The sequence below is a fragment of the Hypanus sabinus genome, chromosome 1 (genome assembly GCF_030144855.1).
Source record: "Hypanus sabinus isolate sHypSab1 chromosome 1, sHypSab1.hap1, whole genome shotgun sequence".
Taxonomy (NCBI): Eukaryota; Metazoa; Chordata; class Chondrichthyes; order Myliobatiformes; family Dasyatidae; genus Hypanus; species Hypanus sabinus.
In genome coordinates, this window is record NC_082706.1 from 138,106,508 (window position 1) to 138,122,800 (window position 16,293).

At 41.6% G+C, this 16,293-nt stretch overlaps 1 protein-coding gene across 2 annotated transcripts in view; it reads right to left on the minus strand.

Moving 5' to 3' along the window:
* LOC132398025 (potassium voltage-gated channel subfamily S member 2-like) overlaps window positions 1–16,293 on the minus strand; it is a 99,364-nt gene that overhangs the window by 23,293 nt on the left and 59,778 nt on the right. Inside the window, exon 2 of one of the 2 annotated variants that reach the window (XM_059976936.1) lies at window positions 1,534–1,630. The exons of the other annotated variant lie outside the window; for it this stretch is intronic. The gene's annotated coding sequence lies outside the window, so the exon portion shown is untranslated. The remainder of the gene's footprint in view (window positions 1–1,533; window positions 1,631–16,293) is intronic. 2 annotated transcript variants of the gene reach the window in all.

The following is a 16,293-nucleotide window of genomic DNA, read 5'->3' on the forward strand; positions in this document are numbered from 1 at the left end:
TTTTACCACTTCCTTCATTCTGAACAATGGTCTGTGACCTGGAACGTCAACTCTGATTTTCTCCCCACAGAAGTTATCTGGGCTGTTGTGTCTTCCTAGTATTTTCTGTTTTTATTTTGGATTTGCAATATCTACAGTTCTTTGATTTTCAACTACAACTATTGACAGTCTTCATTGTTATTGTGATGCAATGAAATTCACCTGAAAAATAGCATTTCTCTCACTGCAGATGCTGTGTTTTTCAGCATTATGACATTTAACGGTCATTTGGACAGGTACGTGTAGGGGACACTGTGTCTGTACCTCCTATCCAACGGAAATAATGGTGAAGAAATCTGATGGCAGAGGGGAAGAAGCTGTTGCTAAAATTCATTGTGTATATGGACCAGACCATTATGAGTAACACCCTCCCTAACACTGAGGACATCTATACGATGCACTGTTGCAGGAAAGCAGCACCCATCATCAAGGACCCCCTCCATCCAGGGCAGGCTCTCTTTTCACTGCTGAACTAAATGAACTAAAGTTCATAGTACATTTATTATCAAAGTAGATTTACAGTATACAATTTTGAGATGTGTCTGCTAACAGGCAGCCAGGAAACAAACCCAAAAGAACCCATAAAAAAGACTGTCAAACACCCAATGTGCAGAGAGAAAAGACAAATCATGCAAACAATAAACTCAGGCAAATAGTGTTCTGAACTGAAGTCTGCAGAGAGTTCGTCCACAAACCCTTCGTTCAGTGCAGGGCTGAGTAAATATTACGGAGCAGCGAGCTGAACCAGCCCATCCCTCTCCTCGGGCCCTGACACCCCAACCTTTTCAATCTGGTCCGGCACCTAAATACCACCCAAACACTGGGTTCAGTCGCTTGAATATGTTCTCATTTCGGCCTGCCACCTCATTTCGGCCTGTACCTGACTTTTCTGATTCATCGTCCAAACATCGTGTTCAGACCAGAGAAAATAACTTCACTCACCTCCAGAACTGAGCTTTTCCCATGAGCTACGGACTCACCTTCAAGGACTCTCCATCTTATGATCTCAACATTTATTGTTTGTTTGTTTGTTTATTTATTTATTATGTTTTTCTTCTCTTTTTGTATTTGCACAGTTTGTTGCATGTTTTTGCACATTGTTAACCAACCTGTTGAGACAGGTCTTTCACCGATTCTGTTTATTTTCTCACATTTACTGTGATTGCCCATAGGAAAATGAATCTCAGGATTTTAAATATTTAAACTTTGATAATAAATTTACTTTGAACTTCAAACTCTCCACTGTATGCTTTCTCCTCGTTTTCCCCTCTTACACTATTTATTTTTGTAACTTTTAATAACTTTTGTTTTGCACTGTAACTACTGCCACCAAAGGACAAGAATCATGACATACAGTATGCCAGTGATGATAAACCTGACTCTGCTACTCGTTTGAATGTCAGCTGAGGTGGGCAGTAAAGAAAGAAGCATGTCAACATAAAGATGCAGTAAATCAAAGGGAAATTGCACTTGTTTTGACAAGCTGGAACTTACAAGTGGTTCATCCATTGTTGCCGGAAGGAAGACTATAGGAGCTCAAGAGAATAGTTTCTTCCACGTTAAACAGCTTGTTTGTTTCCTTTTCATTAACCTGATCAAAAAGACTGTAAAATGTTACTGATTTTCACCCAACTGCATTTGGAAGATATGTTGCCCACTTTATTGCACCAAGCAAAATCTTCGTACAGCAACAATTGTAATTGATTTAAACTCTTTGTTACAGCAAACAAAAATCAAATGATTTTGCTAACAGGGAGATCTTAAATAAATCTAAACTAAAAAGTCAATTATGTTAATGTAGGCCACAGAACTACTGGGAGGTAAAAATCCTCTGGTCCTGTTGGGAAGAAAGTTTGTTCCTATTCTGTCTGGTCTACAAGTAACAGTGTGGTTGACTGTTGCCTGTCCTTGGAAAGGGTTAACAATCTAATTAAAAGTAGATAATAAATGCTAACAATGTCCAAATCCTGTGAATGAATGTAAACAAAACACACCAACAATCAGAAGTTATTTTAATATATCACTCACTCAGCAGCTGAATGACACCTGAAATGCTAACACTACTTGCCTCAACACCAATTGTCTTTGAACACTTCAGTAATGCCCACAGCTTTGGTACCCTGTTGCAGGAAAGACATTATGCTGCTGGAAAGAGTGCAAAGAAGTTTATGTGAATATTGCCAGGACTTGAGAGCCTGAGTTATTGAGAATGGTTGGACAGGCTAGGAATTTATTCCCTGCAGCATTGGAGATTTGGAGTAATCTCTCGAGGTGTTGAAAATCATGACTGCCATGCATAAGGGGAATGTACACTGGTTTTTTCCTAATGAATGAGGGAGAAAGAGTGTGAGAGAGTGTGTGTGTGCATGTGTGAGAGAGGGAGTGACCATGTGTGAGGGTTGTGACAGAGCAAGAGAGAAGGTGTGAGTGTGTGAGAGAGAGAGTGAGAGTGTCAGGGAGTGTGACTGAGAGTGAAAGAGAGTGAGTATGAGAGTATTCCTGTGTGAGAGAGTGAGATAGATAAGTAGATATAGATATCTGCAGATGCTGGAAATCCAAAGCAACACACATAAAATGCTGGAGGAACTCAGCAAGCCAAGCAGCATTTATGGAAAAGAGTAAATGGCCGAGACCCTTCATCAGGACTAGAAGCTGATTTCCTGTTCACCAGTGATAGATTGAATATGGGGTGATCAAGAGACTGACATTAGCAGGCTATTGATGTGTAAAAGGGGCACAGCACTGGAAGAGTTCACAGAGAGCTGAAGGGGCGAATCTGTGCAACAATAAGTAAACCAGAAATTGTTGGCAAACTCAGCATTTCAGTCAGCATCTTTGGAATGCGAAAGAGTTAGCATTTCAAACCCAGAACCCCCCAGGTGTTTGTAGAGTACAGCAATGGTGGTCCAAAGGGAATTTCTGTGACAGTGTAAAATCATTCAACTCTTCAATGGGCAGTTTGCTTTGTAATGTGTGTCAGTGTAAATGTTCTACAGACTGGTTAACTGGGACACTCCCAATAAGCTTGACAATACAAACAAAAAGGAAATGGTGGCAAAAATGATGGTTCTGGTACAGTTAAGACTTAAAATGAAGACTCTGCTTAACCAGAATCCCGAGAAAAGTCAACTATCCAAACCATTAACTTTGCTTTTTTTTGTCTCCTCAGATGCTGCTTGGTCCTACTGAGTTTCAGTTTTTATTTCACTCTTCCTGCATCTGCAGTCTCGACAGTCCTTTGAAAGAGAAATCCATTTAGTCTGCGTGCTCTCCTCTTCTTAAAGCATTCCTTTCCAAGTGCAGATCCTACCACTGCATCTGCCTTTCTGGCAAAGCATGCCAGTTCATAAACATTGTTGCTCACAATATTCTCTTTAATTACACTAGTCTCTTTAGCAAATCACCTTCTATAACTTGAGGTCCATTCTGGCGATTTTCCTTTACATCATAAAGATGCAGAAGAGGTTCACCAGGATGTTGCCTGGATTGAAGAGCATTACCTGCAAGGAAAGCTTGGATTGCTTTCTCTGGAGCATCAGAGGCTTGATAGAGGTTTATAAAATCATGAGCAGCATAGACATGGTACTTAGAGCCTATATCCCCAGATGGAAATATCGGATGTGAAAGGGCAAAGGAGAAAGATAAAAGGAGAATTACAAGGCAAGCTTTTATACAACAAGTGTGGTAGGTGCCTGGAAACTGAGAGAAGCAGATATGAAAGCAATATTTCAGGGGCTCTAGACAGCCACGTGAACAGGTAAGGAATGAAGGAATGTAGACCATATGCAGGCAGGTATGCAGTTTAAATTGTCATTATTGTTAGTACAGACATGGTGGGCCAAAGGGCTTGCTTCTGTTTATACTGTTCTATGTCCTCTTTTTTAAAAGACACTTAATATCGTTAAACACCTCTGAATTTTCTCTCTCCAAGAACAACTTCAGTTTCTCCAGACGTTTTGTGTAGCTGATGCTTCATCCCTAGGACCATTCTTGTGAGTCTGCTTTGTACCACATGTGAACGCTCCAGCTAAGACCTGAACTAATGCATCTCTAGCAGTGTGTGCTGAAATTCATCCCTAAGACTAGAGCCTTCTGTACACAAACACGGCAGAGACTTCGCTGAATGTTAATGGAAATTGAGCGGCACAGATGGTAGAGCCACTGCCCCTCAACATCAGAAACCCAGGTTCAATTATGACTTCAAATGCTGTCTGTGTGGAGTTTGCACGTTCACTTTGTGACTGCACGAGTTCCCCCAGGTGCTCCACTTTTCTCCCACATATTAAAGGCAAATGGTCATTGGGTTAATTGGCTGCTGTAAGATGCTGTGGTGTGTAGCTGAGTGGCAGAACCTGAAGGAGTTGAGAAGAAAAGATGGGATTGGTGCAGGATTAGTGTAAATGGGTAATTGATCGTTCTCATGGACTCATTAGAGTGAAGGGCCTAATTTAGTGCTGTATTCCTCCCGGACTCTGAAAAATCATAAGTCTCAAAAATCACCACCAAATTCCTGCAAGCTGTCCATTGCCATGTTTTTGGAAAGATTTTTTCGATCATTTGACAGGCAGGGAGAGGTATTGATCTGTGGTCACCAGCTGTAAACATCTGGAGGTGTTTCGCTGCTGGGTGTATCACCTACTAACATCTGGCTCTGATAACTTCAGTGGGATGGAATGTCAAGTCCAACATATGACTGGTGACAGACTCCTTGTTTAGCCCTGGTAACCAAAAACTAGTTTTGCCCTGATAACTTTTTAAAATAGGGAAACATCTGCATAGGAAACATAAGGTCACTGAGGCAGCTCCACCAACAAGGTCAAACTTGAAAACAGCTGCATTGGGAAACGCAACCAATCTGGAATGTCTTCGGATTGGGGCAAGTTTGAGTTCCAAATCCCAGAGAAAGCTGAATCCTGGAAAATGAGGATACTAATCTGTGGACTAATTAGAATGCAGCACAGAGACCAAACAACTACATGCTCAAGTTGCTCAGAAGTTTTCCTTCTGATGTATGCAAGAATTGGAGTAAACATTTAACAATGCAGAATGTATAAGTTACACCTTAATGCAATGTTAATTTCAACATACATTTCCAATACCTTCTTGATGGGTGATGTTTATTTAATTTTATGTCAAATATTTTCACTCCCTCACTAACTAAAAAATTCCTTTGGAGTTGAGTAAAGCCTGGCATCCATTGTAATAATTTCATTGTAATCATTTATCAGCCAGCTATCTTACACTTAATGGAACTGTAAACATTACAAAGTATAAACACATTGCATAGACAAGGCCTCATCACACACAGCAGAAACATCTGTGTCCTTCTGTGCTGTGTTACCAAGAAAAGCATGCCCCAAACAAACGCCCAACATAACTGATGAGTTTGCTGATAAAGGAATGAACTTTCACACGTTATCTCAACAAGTCAGGACAGCAGAAATTTTAAGCAGTATCCTATCAAGCTAGAGAGATGAGGAGTCATTTTAACTTAATGCAGAAAAGACCTAAAGTTCCATAAGGATGGGAAGATGTTTCAATAATTGTCATGTTAGTGACTGGTATTGATCTAATACACAGAATATTTTGGGATGCAACTCCCTCCGGTGTAAAAATGGTTGTTGAGATGCATCTGGTGTGGTAGCGTAGTGGGTAGCGCTTGTCATTCTCACTTTCAACTTCCACCGCTGGCTGGCAGTCTTGTGAAAAGGAGAGCTGAATATGTAAGTTTCTCCCTGCCAATGCATAGCCTCTTCAACAGTAAGCCTTGTGTAGTGCCTCCTCACTGGCGACACACAGAAACTGAACTCCTTTCAGACTCAGGCTGAACTACCGAGGTCTGACCCCTCCATATGTAACACGCAGGCCCATTGGCATGTGGACATGCCCTGGTGCTCATGAATCAGATCCCCAGCTATGGGTTAATAGCCCTACTACCTTGTGGGCAGTGTCAAGAGAGGCAAAGGCTCCAGGAGTAAACCCAGACACCAAATCCAGAGTGGAGCCTCTAAAGCAGCTGGGCGTCATTGGACATACTTCTGACAGTTCATGCAGCCAAACGTATTGCCTCAAGCTTTCCGTTGGACTACACTGGTGAGGTCGAGAGGGGGATCTTGACGACTGGGCTTCTCAGGATCTCCATACCTTCCATCCAGGCTTGTGCTGATGGTGATGATCACCCATTGTCCTTTGGGACAGATGAATGTCAACCACAACAGAACTCAACCACCACTCACTGAATCTTTGTGATTGGGGGCAATTCCATCATCAGGGCAATGCCATCTTCTCACAGCTATCATTGGGAAGCAAGTACAGAATCCTGAAGTCTCATACCATCAGTTTCAAGGATGTGGAGACTGTGTAGGTCTACCAGGGTGCTACCTGGATTACAGAGCATGATCTATTAGGAAATACTGAATACATCTGGCCTGTTTTCAAACATTTTTAGAGGCTGAAGGTGACCTGGTAGAAGTGTATAAAGTTATGAGTACTATAGATAAACATCTAAAATCTTTTTCCGCGGGTAGAACTGTCAAGTTCTAAGGACATGTATTTAAGGTGAGGTGAGAGGGAAGTTTAAAGCAGATGTGTGGGACAAGTTTGCTTTACATAGAGTGATGGGTGCCTGGTCCAGGCTGCCTGGTGTAGTGATGGAGGCAAATATGTTAGTTGTATTTAAAAGTTTGTTAGATTCATGAATATGCAGGGAATGGAAGGATATGGATCACCTACAGGCAGAAGAGATTTAATTTAATTCGGCATCATGTTCAGCACAGACATCATGGGCCAAAATGCCTGTTTCTGTGCTGAACTGTTCTATGTTCTGAATCTTTCTCAAGAAATTGTCCTTTTTAAAAAAATCAAAGACATTGCATGAGTTTAGTTTGTTGAACTTTATAGAGACTTCTGTTAAATAGATTCTGTAAACTGTTTACTGCTGCGCCCCGTTTAAATAAGTGTTTGTTTAGAAAGTCAATGAATGTCATTATGAAACAGAATGCTGTAAATCCTTGTGTTTGTTATGTTGATTTTGGACATGGACTTCTCTGGCAAAAGTGGCTAAAAGTCACTGCATCATGGGGATGAGTCACATATAAGCTAACCCGGAGTTAACGCACACAAAATGCTGGAGGAACTCAGCAGGTCAGGCAGTATCTATGGACAGGAATGAACTGTCTTGGCCAAGACCCTTCGGCAGTGCCCTGGGGAAAATAAAATGGGGTAGGGAAGGATTAGTTATTGGTTCAGAGTCAGTGTGTTGAAGAATCCAATTCTGTGCTGTACTCTTTCTGCCATCACCTTTCAACACTTATCTGAGCTTCATTCATATTCTTGTCCTGGAGCTGGCAGGGACTTCAGTCAGAGACCAGCACATTCATGTACATTTCACAGTTGAGAGAGCATTTGGGTTGGGATCTCTGGAGGACTGTCCATTCCTGATTTAGCATCCATGCCTCCAGCTCAGCCTACTTCCCTGTATGCAACACTGAGCATGTATATGATATCTTTACATAGCACTAATTCTCCAAGGTCAGTCCCACTCTAGATAGACTTGCAAGCCAGCAGTACAGATCATTTCATTACATCAGAACACTGAGGCAGTGCAAGGGAAAATGATAACAGAATGCAAAATAAAGTATTACAGCTACAGAGAGAGTGTAGTGCCGGTAAACAATAAGGTGCAAGACCATAATGAGGTAGATTGTCAGGTCAAGAGTCTATCTTATCAAAGCAGAAGACTTCAATAATTTGATAACAGTGGGGTAGAATCTGTCCTTTAGCCTGGTGTCATGTGCTTTTAGGCTTTTGCATGATGTAAGGGAGAGAAGAGACAATGGCCATGGTGGATGGGCTCTTTGATTATGTTGGTTGCTTTACAGAGGCAGTGAGAAATATAGAGAGAGTTCATGGAGGGGAGGCTGGTTTCAGTGATGTACAGAGCTGTGTCCTCAACTCTTGGCAGTTTCTTGTGTCCACAGGCAGGGCAGTAGCATTACTAATTCATGATCTTGGTTGGGTTTGGAGATTCTGACTGGAAAACTTCTGAACATCCGTCATGGACTGCAGAACACAGAAATCCAAGGCTTACTGAGTGAGAGAATGAGCTATAATTGTCACAGTGACTCCCCACTGCTATCAACTGCCACAGACACTTCACTCCATCTAGCTCTGGAGAGAACACATTGCTACTGGCACCAAAAGAAGCTGATATTGAGACCCATGCAAGTTTCCTAGCATCAGTCTAAACCACCAGTGAGATTTTCAAACCATTTCCCGTTAATTGTGGCTGAATCCCCACACCACAAGGGAAAAAAAAGTGAACATCCAGAGATTTCCAAATTCCCAGAGAAAATCTGTATTGAAATTTCAATGTTTTTAATTGATTTTTGCATGTATTTGTTTCAGTGTTGGATAATAAAAAACAAAGATAAAAGGAAACATTTTTAAACAGACATTACTGAGGATACTGGTAATGGGGGCATTTCAGGTGCTTATTGCTCACTGTTTAGTGACTGCAGCTTGCAGCCTACACTGACTCAGGCCCCACTAAAGGTGCTGGGAGCCCTTATCCCAGTGGTAGAGCCCAGCAGGGGTCCAGGCAGGAACAAACAATGCAGCCCAGGAACCATTTCAGAGCAGTGGCACATTTGGATCAGTCATCAAAAGTACAGCAAATCTTTGGGAAGGCTAACATAGTATCTGTCTTCATTGCAATGGGAACTGTATACAGTAATAGCAATGATATATAGGGCCCATCAGGAGCACTGAATACAGCATTGTTCAGATGGGAGCGGGGAGAAGAATCACGAAAGGCACTGATAAGTGGCAACTCCTTGGGTACAGCTATGTTGGGAATCATCAACTATTCCTGTTTAGGACTACTACATCTGAAATTCAGAGTCATAGCCATGAGGACTTCAGTAAGCAACATAATTTTTAGGCATTAAAGAGAAATCTATCAATGCTCAAAACCCTGGATGGCAGATTTAGGGCACACGTGTAGTTCCTATTAAAGAAAATGGAAGTGGTAAAGGCACAGAGATCTACAGGTACGATTGAAACACACTAGCCTTAGAACTCTTCACCTCAACACCCATTTCCCGCCCACCCCACCACCACCACTCCCTGACTAACATACAGTCGCTGGAAAGTAAAACTGAAGACCTCAGAGCAAGATTGCAGCACCAGAGGGACATCAGTGACTGCTGTATAATTTACCTCATCGAAACATTGCTCACCCACACCACCTTGGGCATAGCACTGCAGCCTGATGATGTTACCATACTTCAGAAAGACAGGTCAGTTGAGTCTTTTAAAAGTAGAAAAGGGAGAGTATGCTTCATGACAAACTCATCATTGTGCACAGACAAACATGAAAGTTTTGTCTCGGTCCTGCTCACTCAACCTGGAACACCTAGCAGCCAAGAGTCATCCATTTTATTTACCGAGGGAGTTTTCCGCCATCATCCTGGTAAGCAGTGTACATTCCACTCCAGGCCAGTGTCATGCAGCACTGGAGGAGCTGAGTAACCTGATCAGCAGACTGGTGTGTTTGAGCAGACTTGGGAAGTGGGAAGTGTTTGAGCAGACTTGGTATGTCACCAAAGATTCTCACTAATTTTTACATATGTACAGTGGAAAACATTCTAACAGGTTGCAAGGAGGAGTCATTTCATGGGATTGGAAAAAGCTGAAGAAAGTTATAAACTCAGCCAGTACTAGCCTCCCTGGCATCAAGAACATCTTCAAAAAGCGATGCCTGAGAATGGTGACATCCATCATTAAAGGTCCACATCACCCAGGACGTATCCGCTTCTCTGTGCTACCTCCAAGGAGGTGCAGAAGCCTGAAGATGCACACTCAGCATTTTAGGAACAGCTTCTTCCCCACCACTGTCAGATTTCTGAATGGACAATGAACCTATGAACACCACCTCACTATTTTTTTCTTTTTTTTTTGTTCTTTTTGCATGTCATACTTAATTTAATTTTAAATATCTATTTCTTATTATAATTTATAGTTTTTAATGTATTGCAATGTGCTGCTGCAGCAAAACAGCATACTCCATGACAAATGCCAGAGACATTAAACTTCGTTCTGATTCTGACGAGATAATGTCTGGGATGGGTGGGGTCTTTGATTATGGTGATTTCCAAGGCAGTACGAGGTACAGACAAAATCCATGAAAGGAAGCTGATTTTTGTGATGTCACTGGCAATACCACCGGTTAACTGCTTTTGAACAACTGCAATGGCTGGAGTCCTCTCAGGGCCTGAGTTTTAAGGACAGTGGAACTCCCTCCATAAAGCGCATTTGTGTACAGGTGCACTCTTACAACAATCCAGTAAGTTTGAGGTCACCGTGACTAAGAAAGATTTAATTTGAGATTTAGTTATTTAATTGAATTTGGAAAGTTCTTGTCTCTGGATCAATGGGCCAATCTTTGACTGCAGGTCCAGTCATTTACCCACTACAAAGACACCAGATATTCAAGGGATATTAGAAATTTGGTTCAGAAAAAGAGGGATGTCTACAATAGATATAGGCAGCATGGAGTAAAGGAATTGCTCAAGGAATATAAAGAATGTAAAAGGAATCTTAAGAAAGAGATTAGAAAAGCTAAAAGAAGATACGAGGTTGGTTTGGCAAATAAGGTGAAAGTAAATCCGAAAGGTTTCTACGGTTATATTAAAAGCAAGAGGATAGTGAGGGATAAAATTGGCCCCTTAGAGAATCAGAGAGGTCAGCTATGTGTGGAACTGAAGGAGATGGGAGAGATTTTGAATGATTTCTTCTCTTTGGTATTCACTAAGGAGAAGGATATTGAATTGTCTAAGGTGTGGGAAACAAGTAAGGAAGTTATGGAACCTACGACAATTAAAGAGGTGGAGGTACTGGTGCTTTTAAGAAATTTAAAAGTGGATAAATCTCCGGATCCTGACAGGATATTCCCCAAGACCTTGAGGGAAGTTTGTGTAGAAATAGCAGGAGCTCTGACGGAGATCTTTAATATGTCATTAGAAACGGGGATTGTGCCGGAGGATTGGCGTATTGCTCATGTGGTTCCATTGTTTAAAAAGGGTTCTAGAAGGAAGCCTAGCAATTATAGACCTGTCAGTTTGACATCAGTGGTGGGTAAATTAATGGAAAGTATTCTTAGAGATAGTATTTATAATTATCTGGATAGACGGGATCTGATTAGAAGTAGCCAGCATGGATTTGTGCGTGGAAGGTCATGTTTGACAAACCTTATTGAATTTTTTGAAGAAGTTACGAGGAATGTTGACGAGGGTAAGGCAGTGGATGTAGTCTATATGGACTTCAGCAAAGCCTTTGACAAAGTTCCACATGGAAGGTTAGTTAAGAAGGTTCAGTCGTTAGGTATTAATGCTGGAGTAATAAAATGGATTCAACAGTGGCTAGATGGGAGATGCCAGAGAGTAGTGGTGGATAATTGTTTATCGGGATGGAGGCTGGTGACTAGCGGGGTGCCTCAGGATTTTTTTTGGGCCCAATGTTGTTTGTAATATACATAAATGATCTGGATGATGGGTGGTAAATTGGATTAGTAAGTATGCCGATGATACTAAGGTAGGAGGTGTTGTGGATAATGAGGTGGATTTTCAAAGCTTGCAGGGAGATTTATGCCGGTTAGAAGAATGGGCTGAACATTGGCAGATGGAGTTTAATGCTGAGAAGTGTGAGGTTCTACATTTTGGCAGGAATAATCCAAATAGAACATACAGAGTAAATGGTAGGGCATTGAGGAATGCAGAGGAACAGAGAGATCTAGGAATAACTGTGCATAGTTCCCTGAAAGTGGAGTCTCATGTAAATAGGGTGGTAAAGAGGGCTTTTGGAACGCTGGCCTTTATAAATCAAAGCATTGAATACAGAAGTTGGGATGTAATGCTAAAGTTGTACAAGGCATTGGTAAGGCCAAATTTGGAATATTGTGTGCAGTTCTGGTCACCGAATTATAGGAAAGATATCAATAAATTAGAGTGCAGAGACGATTTATTAGGATGTTACCTGGGTTTCAGCAATTAAGTTACAGAGAAAGGTTGAACAAGTTAGGTCTCTATTCATTGGAGCGTAGAAGGTTGAGGGGGGATTTGATCGAGGTATTTAAAATTTTGAGAGGGATAGATAGAGTTGACGTGAACAGGCTGTTTCCATTGAGAGTAGGGGAGATTCAAACTAGAGGACATGATTTGAGAGTTAGGGGGCAGAAGTTTAAGGGAAACACGAGGGGGTATTTCTTTACTCAAAGAGTGATAGCTGTGTGGAATGAGCTTCCTGTAGAAGTAGTAGATGCCAGTTCAGTTGCGTCATTTAAGGTAAAATTGGATAGGTATATGGACAGGAAAGGAGTGGAGGGTTATGGGCTGAGTGCGGGTAGGTGGGACTAGGTGAGATTAAGGGTTCGGCACGGACTAGGAGGGCCAAGATGGCCTGTTTCCGTGCTGTGATTGTTATGTGGTTATATGGTTATAGATGCAGAGATCTGGAGTAACAAGCAAACTGCTGGAGGAGCTCAATGGGTTAAGCAGCATCTAAGGGAGGAAAGGAATTCATGAGGCAGGGTTTCAGATCAAATCATCAACAAACCTTTCCTCCCATAGATGCTGGTCAACCCACTGAGCTCCTCCAGCAGTTTGTTACACTGGACCACTACAGTTCCTTAAGCCATTTTGCACACAGTTCAAAATGTAGACTGAAGAGCAACATTAGTCTCCAAACTAATCTTCTCCATGTAAGAATGTTAGGAAGAGGCCATTCATTCCCTCAAATCTACTCCATCATTCGAAAGATCATGACTAACCTTCCAGCTGACCCTGATCACTTAGAACACAGTATAGCACAACTTTGGACAGGCTATTTGGCCCAAAATGCCATGCCAATGTTGACGCTAATTTACACAAAATGTCCTCTACTTGCGTATCCATATCCCTCCAGTCCTTCATATTGATGTCAATCAAAAAGCCTCTTAAACTCTACCAAACTGTTCATTTCCACAACTATCCTGATAAATCATTTCAGGTACCTATCCCACCCTGAATAAAAAAGCATCCCCCATGTGGTCTTAAATATCCCCCTCTAACCTTAAAAGCTTTCCTTTGGAATGTGACATTTCTATCCTGGGCTAAAGGCTCCGACTGTATACCCTATCTATGTCTCCCCTCAGCCTCTGACACTCTAGGGAGAGCAATCCAGGTTTGACTAACCTTTCCTTGGAGCTGATATCCTCTAAACCAGGCAGCATCATGGTGAAACTCTTCTTTACGTATGCCTTGGTTCCCCATGCTCACCATCCCAATATCACTCAATTGCCAATGTATATTTGTCAGGTATATTGTGATGAGAATATTCCTGCTGTCTGGATATTTAATGATGGGAAGTCTTGGCAAAGAAACATTTTCAACTCTAAAAACACCCTTCCTCATCACTCCTTGTAACTTCTCCTCCAAGCAAGAAGCTGCAGAGAGTTTTGGACACAGCTTGGAAACTAGCCTATCTTCCATGTTCTAGGTCTATATTTCTCAATGCCTCAGTAAAAAAGCCCGAATATTCAAAAACCTCACCCATGCTGGTTATATTCTCTTATCCCCTCTTATATTAGGCAGAATATACAAAAACCTGGAAGCACATACCACCAGGCTCAAGGAAAGCTTCTACTTCACTGTTTTAAGACTATTAAATGGTTCCCGGGTATGATACAATGAATTCTTGATCTCAGAATCTACTTCATTATGATATTTCATCATACTGTTTACCTGCACTGTATGTTCTCTGTAGCCGTTACACTTTATTCTGCATTCTGTTACTGTTTTACCTTGTTCTACTTTGATGTACTGTAACTATTTGATCAGTATGCAAGACAAGCTTTTCACTGTTTCTTGGTAATTGTAACTACAGTTTGAAAAATAAACCAATTCAAATCCCAGATGATAGAAAAGCTTGAAAGTACACAACATCAAGCTCAAGGACAACTTCTACACCACTGTTGTAAAACCACTGAACAGAACCCTGGTCCAATAAGAAAAACTCTTAACCTCACTATCTATCATGTGTGGCCTTGTACCTTATGGTCTATCTGCACTGCACCTTTCTTGTAGCTGTTGCACTTTATTCTGCATTCTGTTATTGTTTTACCTTGTGCTATGTTATTACACTACTATAATGAAATGATCTGTCTCAAAAGTATGTAAAGAGAAGTTTCTCACTGTACTTCAGTGTATGTAATGATCATAATAAACCAATTACCTTGTCCGCTTCCCAGCTGTGGACCAGTTTTGGGCTTTGTACAAGCACCCTATCTCTACCTTTATAGAACATAGAATTCAGTACAGGCCCTTTGACCCACAATGTTGTGCTGACCCTTAAACACTGCCTCCCATCTAACCCCCCCAACCTTAAATTCCTCCATATACCTGTCTAGTAGTCTCTTAAATTTCACTAGTGTATCTGTCTCCACCACTGACTCAAGCAGTGCATTCCACGCACCAACCACTCTCTGAGTAAAAAACCTTCCTCTAATATCCCCCTTTAACTTCCCACCCCTTACCTTAAAGCCATGTCCTCATATATTGAGCAGTGGTGCCCTGGGGAAGAGGCGCTGGATGTCCACTCTATCTATTCTTCTTAATATCTTGTATACCTCTATTGTGTCTCCTCTCATCCTCCTTCTCTCCAGAGAGTAAAGCCCTAGCTCCCTTAATCTCTGATCATAATGCATACTCTCTAAACCAGGCAGCATCCTGGTAAATTTCCTCTGTACCCTTTCCAGTGCTTCCACATCCTTCCTATAGTGAGGCGACCAAAACTGGACACAGTACTCCAAGTGTGGCCTAACCAGAGTTTTATAGAGCTGCATTATTACCCCGCGATTCTTAAACTCTATCCCTCAACTTATGAAAGCTAACACCCCATAAGCTTTCTTAACTACCCTATCTACCTGTGAGACAACTTCCAGGGATCTGTGGACATGTACCCCCAGATCCCTCTGCTCCTCCACACTTCCAAGTATCCTGCCATTTACTTTGTACTCTGCCTTGGAGTTTGTCCTTCCAAAGTGTACAACCTCACAGTTCTCCGGGTTGAACTCCATCTGCCACTTCTCAGTCCACTCCTGCATCCTATCAATGTCTCTCTGCAATCTTCGACAATCCTCAATACTATCCACAATACCACCAACCTTTGTGTCGTCTGCAAACTTGCCAACCCACCCTTCTACCCCCACATCCAGGTCGTTAATAAAAATCACGAAAAGTAGGGGTCACAGAACCAATCCTTGTGGGACACCACTAGTAACAACCCTCCAATCCAAATATACTCCCTCCACTACATCCCTCTGCTTTCTACAGGCAAGCCAATTCTGAATCCACCTGGCCAAACTTCCCTGGATCCTATGCCTTCTGACTTTCAGAATAAGCCTACTCTTCTTCCACAACCAGAAGGAAAGAATATGAACCCTGTTGCATTTTAGATGGCACAAATTTAAGGAGAATGACAAAGGGCTGGATGTGAAATGTAGAATGTAATAATGTTGTTGTGACCTTGATTGGTGCTGCAAAAGGACTAATTAATTTTCCAATGGCAAACTGGATAAAAAAGAAAAAATGTGCAACAAGTATGTCAATGAAGAAAGAGCTTTGATTAGAGTGGTTCCTTTAAGAAATTTGCACATGGAAATGAAGAGACTAGGCTGTTCTCCTTATAGCTAAAGTAGCTGAGAAGTGATCCTTAAAGATCAAGAGGTGAGGAGAAAGGATAAATTAGGGGGAGTTGTGGACACAGCTCAGCACGTAAAGCATCAGTCTCCCCTGCACGGATTCAGTCTGCGCTTCTCACTGCCTTGGAGAAGCAGCCAACCTAATCAAAGACCCCTCCCACCTTGGACATTTTCTCTTCTCCCCTTTCACATCATGCAGAATATCCAAGAACCAGGCTCAAGGACAACTTTTATCTTGCTGCTCTGAGACTACAAAACAGATCTCTTGTATGATAAAATGGACTCCTGACCTGACAATCTACTTTTTCACGGCCTTGCACCTTATTTGTCTGCCTGCACTGAACTTTCTCTACAACTGTAACATTATATTCTGCATTTATTATTGATTTACCCTGCATGATCTTGAAGTACTATATAGTGAAATGAACAAAAAACAATGTTTTTCACTGTAGCTCAGTACATGTGTCAGTTATCAACCAATTACCAAAGGGCTGATTACAACAAATTTAAGGAGAATG